Source organism: Antechinus flavipes, chromosome 2, assembly GCF_016432865.1.
Source record: "Antechinus flavipes isolate AdamAnt ecotype Samford, QLD, Australia chromosome 2, AdamAnt_v2, whole genome shotgun sequence".
NCBI classification, from domain to species: Eukaryota; Metazoa; Chordata; class Mammalia; order Dasyuromorphia; family Dasyuridae; genus Antechinus; species Antechinus flavipes.
The window spans coordinates 16402927-16410319 of NC_067399.1; the positions used below are offsets into that span (position 1 = coordinate 16402927).

Genomic DNA, 7393 nt, shown 5'->3' on the forward strand with positions numbered 1-7393 from the left:
GAGACTTCTATTTGACTCTTCTCTCCCCTAATTCTTACCTCTAAGTCACCAGAAATTTCTCGCAATTCTATTCCATAATGTCTTTTTAATTCTCTAGTCCTGCTGCAACCACCTTATTATAAACCCTCCTGGAAAAGCACCTGGATAATTTCAAGAGCCTCCTAACAACTTTTCCCATCCCTGCTCTCTATTCCATACTGCCATAACCACTAAGAGAATGCTCTTTTAAATATTTTAATTTGGTTACCACCTTCCTCTTTGTTCAAAAATCTTCAGGTGCTTTCTCTTGTCTCCCAAGTACAATTCAAAATGATTGACCCAGTACTCCCTAACCTCCATTACCTGACACCATCCTCCTTCCTCTTTATCTCTATTACTCAGTGGACTTTACTGTTTCTGACCCTTTGCTTGCACCATCCCCAACACCTGGGATGCTCTCGCTCTGCCTAACGAATACCAGCATGTCCTTAAAGTTGATCTTAACTGCAAAGCTCAACAAGAAGCTCTCTTTGATAAATTTAATGGCAAGTGGACTCCTGAGTGGCAGAGTGAGCGTCGAGTCTGGAGTCAGGAAGAGTTCAACTTTGACTTCAGATATTTTCTATGTGAACTTGAGCAAGTCACTTAACTTTTGTCTGCCTCAGTTTCCTCAGCTATAAGATAGAAATAATAGTACCTGCCTCCCAGAGTTGTTGTGAAATAATTTCTTTCCTTCCCCCTTCAACCTCATATAGCATTTTCCTGTATCTTTCCAAGATACATATGCTAAATAATATATTTTCTGGGTTTCGGCTTTATTCTTCTATCTTTACTCTCTTCAAATGGACAGCAGCCTTGTCCCATTTAAACTTTATGTCTTCCCCAGTTTCTAGCATGGTATAATTGCCCACAATAGAGATTTAATAGAGGTTTGGTTGATTGATTAATTTAATGAGTAAATGAGTGAATGATTGCATGAATGAATTTAAAGTTGGCTGACTTCCCATTTGCCCAATTAGGAAATAAGAGGCATATAGAACTTTAGAGCTCAGAAAGATCATAAAACAATGTCAGGATTGGAAGGGAGCCTAGAACTGAGAAAGTTACAGCAGAAAAGGAGCTCAGAACTAAGAATCTTAGAGTTGGAAAGGGAACATAGAACACAGAATGTTAGCAATTTATGTAATAGGAAAAAACTCAAGACAAAAAAGATTCCCCTTGTTTGGGGAATAATTTATGATACATGAAGGTGATGAAATATGACCATATTATAAAAAGTATGCATTTGATGATCATGAAGAAGCACAGGAAGACTTAGATGCATTGATGCAAAGTAAGCAGAAGCAGGAGAATGGTGTGACTCTCTTAATATAAATGGAAAGAAAAACAACAACAAAAGAAATCAATCCTGAATTCTGTTAAATTATAATGAGCAAAAATGACCCTTCTTTGTAGAGAGAGGATTATGGGTAAGGAACACTTCAATTTGTTTGATGTGTTCATTAATTTGGTGGACTTTTTTCTCTTTTTTATTCTTCATTATAAGAGATGTCGAGGGGGGTGGAAGGAGAGGGACATAGTAGGAAATGTTGATGATCTAGAAATAAATGAGTGAATAAACAAATGAATGCAGGAATAAAATATTTTTTAAATAACATAAAATACCAGAGTTAGATGAATATAGTTTGTCAGAGCTGTAATCCAAGCACAGAACATCAGAGTTCTAAGTACTTTGAGATGACTTAATCCAATCCCCTCATTGTCCAAAAAAGAAAACACAGAGAAATGATGTGATTTGATGGAGATCACAAGAGTAGTCAGTAATAGAGTTGCTGATCACAAAGTAACTGAGAGGACATTCAAAAGAGTTCCAACACTGGATGGAGTCAGAGGCCGTGAGAACAGACCTCACCTCTGGAAGTTAGACCTGTGATTTTGGACAAGTCACTTAACTTAATTGGGATTCAGTAAAAATAAAGGTTTGGGCTTGAGGTTCCCTGAAATCTCTTTTAGCTCTATGATCCTATGACTCCCAGTCTGGAAAATGCCAAGAGAAAAGAAAGAAACACAAAGCAATAGTGGTTTGCTCAATATTCATCCAATCCATGGATCAGGTAGGTCCTGGGGTCTTCAGTGTCCTCCCTCTAAAATGAAGCTATTGGATGACATGTACTTCAAGGTCTAGTCTTGCTGTGATATTTTGTGTGTCCGTTCCACGTGCTCACGGATGGTACCTTCCAGTTTACCTGTTTGAGCAACACATCTACCATGTTCATTTTGAGGAAAACCTACCCAATTGTTAGGAACTGAGCCCCTCGGGCAATCAAGTCACTGCAGAGATCTGACTCGACAGGCTGCACCTTGCAGCCCCAGACATGGTTAGGAAATAAACAGGAGATGATGGGGAGAAAAGATTCCCAACTTCATCACCTTGACCTTGAGCAAAGAATGGAATTCTGGACCTTTTTTCCTTCACCTCTAAAACAGGGTGAGGGGGAATAATAACCACCCTGCTTGTCTCAGAGCACCCCCTGGAAGCCTCAGCACTTAACCCGGCTTTCTCCATCAAGTCCCTCTAAAGATTCAGCCACTATTCTATATTGCTGTAGCATGTGCAACGTGCAATGCAGTGTCAGCAACTGTAGAAAAGGCAATGCATATATGGAATATACCTCATATTCGTTTGAGTCTCTTCAAGGATTTATTAAACACCTACTGTATAGCATATGCTATGTCTGTCCATGGGAATACAATGATAAAGACTGAACATTTCCTGCCTCCAAGGAGGTGACAGTCTAATAGAATGAACATTGATAAATGAGACTGATTAGAAGGAGTCGGGCATGTTGGTAGTGCAGTGGATAGAGCACTGACCTTAAGTCGGAAGACTCTTTCCTGAGTTCAAATCCAGCCTCAGATGCTAGCTATGGAGGCCTGGGCAAGTCACTTCACCCTGTGTGCCTCAGTTTCCTCATCTATACAATGAGCTGGAGAAGGAAATGGCAAATCACTCCAGTGCCAAGAAAACCCCAAATGGGGTTACAAAGAGTCACATGACTGAATCACAACGAAGAGTTGGTAACTAGGAGGGAAAGGAGGCAAAAATTCATACCGAACTAGGAACTGGGAGAAGCAAAATCTTAGAGTTAAGAGCATTGTCTGTAGCATCGGGGCCCTGAATTTTAATTCTGGCTCTGAATAACTGCATGAATAAGTGAACAAATAAATAAACATTTATAAAGTGTTTATCCTATGCCAAAGGATAGAAATACAAAAATGGATATAATCTCTGCCTTCAAAGGCAAGAAAGAGTCCAGAAGAAAGCTGGACTGAGTGCTCTCCCTCTTATCTCCTTATTAGAGAATGACTGAAAGCACAACTTCGTGGGCAATTAGGTCTGGCATAAATGGGATAGAGAGCAGGAAACGGAGGGACTTTTTTTTTTCTCCAAAAAGAGTTAAAACAATTATTCCCCAGGCTGCAATGCTCAGCAACCTGGAACAGAATGTGAAGGAATAGAGTCTGGGATGTTTGGAGGCCTGCCCAAATCCTTAGAAATGGAGGCTAGCCTCTGCGGACATGAGCAATAACTGAGTGGCAAACATCCAGCTGTGGGATGTGCTTGCTCACGGCCTGAACTTTGCAGGTGTGCCTTGCCATGGCAGAAAGGAACTGAGAAGCCATGAAGAGCAGAGCATAAATTCACGCCTTGGAAAATGGGTTCCACTAAAGTACCTTTAAGATAAACGAATCACAGAATCAAGCAATCAATATGTATTAAAGATCTACTATTTCCCGGCCACTCTGTCAAGTTCAGAATCTCAAGAATCATAATATAGAAGGAACATCAGAAGCCACCATGTTCAACTCCCCCATTGTACAGAAATGAATTGTAAAGATGAGGCTGCTTCCAACTCAAGGATAGGCTCACTCCATGGAGAGAAGGACTATGGCAGAGTAGATAAAGGGTTGACTTTAACCTTGGAAAGACCTGACCCCAAATCCTCCCTCTGACACAAACTGGCTCTCAGACCCTGGACAAAGTACCTTTTTTTTTTTTTTTAAGTGTTCTGTAAATATAAGCCATGACTATTTCAAGTCTAAATTTATCTGATTTATCAAACTCTTCTCTACCTCTTGTAAACACATAATTTATACTAAATTATACATATGTATTTACATATGTAGATTCAGACATAAATATACATGCATGTATATGTATTATGTTAATGAGGAAGGGCTATAGAATAAGGTAAATCAATCCCCCTCCCCCAGGAGAATGACTGATCAGTGTAGGAACCTCTATTGTCCCCTTCCCATAAAAGCTGTGAACCCTCTGAAGGCTTGATGCTGTGACGTAGAGCGAAACACTTCCTTTTGCTAAATAAGATCATTCTCCTTTCCAAAGTGTATCGACTAAGTCTCTGGAGCAAGTTCTCATGACTTCTTCCAAGCAACGCCGCCCACCAGGGAGATAATAAAGTACGTGGGTAGAGGCGGGGATGGGATCCCATTTTTTACCTTTTTGCTCTTGAGAAGAGGAGAGCTGGAAGAAAATGGGCCTTTCCTTTGGCAGTCTGTGCTTTCAGCATCATCTATTGAGAGTCTGCTGGAATTCTGCATCGGGGAAGTCTTAGTCAGAGAGAAAAACCTTCATTCTAGGGCCGAGGCCAGGAGAAAAGTACAAAGTGTCCCTGTCGATAGTATTCTGAGAGTCAGATTGACGATGTTAGATTTCACAATAGAAAGATATCCAACACAGCAATGAGCTCATGTTAAATAAACGTCCTTTAAAATCCCCTTCACCAAAGTTCACGTCTCACTTAACCTTTATGGATTTCAGCTACCTCCCCTATAAAAGGAGATGTGGATTAGATAACCTTCAATGCTCCTTCCAGACATTTAGGTCTTAGTGCATAGAATGCTGGTTAGGAAGACATCTTCATGAGTTCAAATCCAGCTTCAGATACTTCCTAACTGTGTGACCTTAGGCAGTTCACTTTATCCTGTTTGCCTCAGTTTCCTCATCTGTGAAATGAGCTGGGAAAGGAAAGGGCCAACCAGTCTCATATATTTACCAAGAAAACTCCAAATGGGGTCATGAAGAATCAACACGATCGAATATGACTGAACAACAATAATAACAATTTCCCTTCTAGAGGGGAGTGGAAAGGGCTCACATGACTCATTACCTTTATTACTATAAACCAGGAGCCTGATTTTAGTGGAATAAGTGACCCATCTGGACTCAAGAGCACATTGAGCTCAAACCCTATCTTGTACCAGTCCTAACTATGAGACTGTGGGCACATCACTTCACCTTTGAAAGCTTCCACATGTTCCCTGGCAACAGGGGGCAACACTACTTCCCTCACAGGGCTGCTGTGGAATAAAGTGCCATGTAAACACAGATGATTATTAGAGTGGAAAGCCGAGGAAATTGGGGACCAACTCATCGTAGAGCTGGCAAGAACCATCAAAATGGAAGGAACCTTGGAGACCATCAAATCCATCCATCCAATTTCATATTATGTATGTTTGTGCATGTGCCCATGTGTGAATCCACATGCATGCTATAATACATGCCTATACACACATGCTATATATAGTACACAATATAACTCATTGCATGTGTATACAATATACAATGTATATATTGTATATGTACTATGTACAACATTTATTATGAAATATATACACATATGTGTGTAGATTATTTATGTGTAGACACTCAACTATGTCTCAAATATTTACTAACTGTGTCCCTGGGCAAATCACTTAAACCTGCTTGCCTCAGTTTCCTCATATGTAAAAGGGCATGATATACAAACACATATATATATTCATAATTACCTATATACATACATTACATGTACATATACATAGAGTCTTCCAAAAGTCTCATGTACACATCTGATTTCGTGTTTCCCCCATTACCCTGGGAGTGTCTTGAGAGGAAGGATAGTCTACAAAATCCTCAATAACACAGTGCCTACAACATGGTATGCACTTAATAAACACTCATTGCCTTGATTTACAAATAAGGAAAAATGAAGCTTCACATGGAGAAAATGATTTGTCCTTGGTCCTAAGATAGATGATAGATAGCTCACATCCACCAGGGCTGCGGTGGTCACTTCCTGACCTACTTTGACTAGAACCAATGCATTTGCAGTATGAATGATTCCCTTTGCCAAACACTAGTTATAGGAATGATACTATAGGGACCACTTTCCCTATATCCTCCCCACATCTCTCCTCCCTCATTGGTTAGTGTTACGTGGATGGAATAAAGAGAGAAACAATGAAGTCTGGAAAAGAGAGATAACAATTGAGCAGAAGTGACTGACTGAGGGAAGATGCTGTAGTTAAGACATCCTATATACCCCCCAAAAAAATACTCTAAACCCTAAGAAATTTGTGAAGTAGGTAAATATTTTAGTACCCTAGACATCTCCCCTCTGGTCCCTGCCCTTCTCCAACCTCTTGCCTCTTAAATTCCCTCTCTATTCACCAAGGGAGATCCTGCTCTCAATTAGCTATTAGCTAAAGAACTCCAAAGAATCTGGTTTACTCTGGAGGGTATTTGAATTTTAATAGGCCACCAGGAAAGAGAAGACCTCTGAACTCTTAAGGGCTGAATACTCATTGGAGGCATTGCTGGCCCAGTGACTGCGATGTTAGGAAGAAAAGAGTTCTACCTGACACCCCTAATGTTCAAACCAAACCACTTCTATTTACAATTCTCACCCCACGTACCACCAGCCCTTCCACTGTGTTCTAGCCAGGACACCCTCAAGGGTAGTGCTCAAATGCCCTTTTAATGCCCCACATAGCTAAGAAGGAGCTGACTGGGTCACACTGGGACTATCTTTGGTCACAAACAACAATAATCATCCCCTTCATCATCCCCCTCATCCTCCCCATTACCATCCCCATCCCCATCCCCATCCCCATCATCATCACAATTATCATCACCATTAGCATCATCATCATCTTCATCACCATCATCATCATCATTACCATAATCATCATCATCAACTGTGGTGATATGGGAGCCACCTGCCAGTAGCTGCTGGAGGTCTAACTCAGACCTGTAAAATGGATCTCTTTATGTGAGAGGATGATGATGATACAAGGAGACTGAGAGGCAGTTCTCTGACCTCTCTCCTCTTCCCTCTGCCTCCAATTTATTTTCCCAGTCCTCAAGCAACACCTGTGTCAATGAAGGCTGCTTTACCACTCCTTCAAGTGTTATGATCCACAGCTGTGGAGGCTCTCAGAGAATTGACCTGCCCCTTCACCTAGGTCTGGTCTTTAACAATAATCATCACCATCATCATCATGATATCATTATTGTTATTATTATACATTCGTTTATATCTGCGCACCCATGTGTGTAAGTATATATGTA

The 7393-nt window shown here is 40.6% G+C and overlaps 1 long non-coding RNA gene across 1 annotated transcript in view; it reads right to left on the reverse strand.

Moving 5' to 3' along the window:
• The window catches only part of LOC127547329 (uncharacterized), a 45155-nt gene extending 40499 nt beyond the window's left edge, over nucleotides 1-4656 (reverse strand). The window contains exon 1 of the long non-coding RNA XR_007950159.1: nucleotides 4501-4656. This is a non-coding gene — a long non-coding RNA (uncharacterized LOC127547329). The remainder of the gene's footprint in view (nucleotides 1-4500) is intronic.
• Between the last annotated feature and the right edge of the window lie 2737 nt (nucleotides 4657-7393).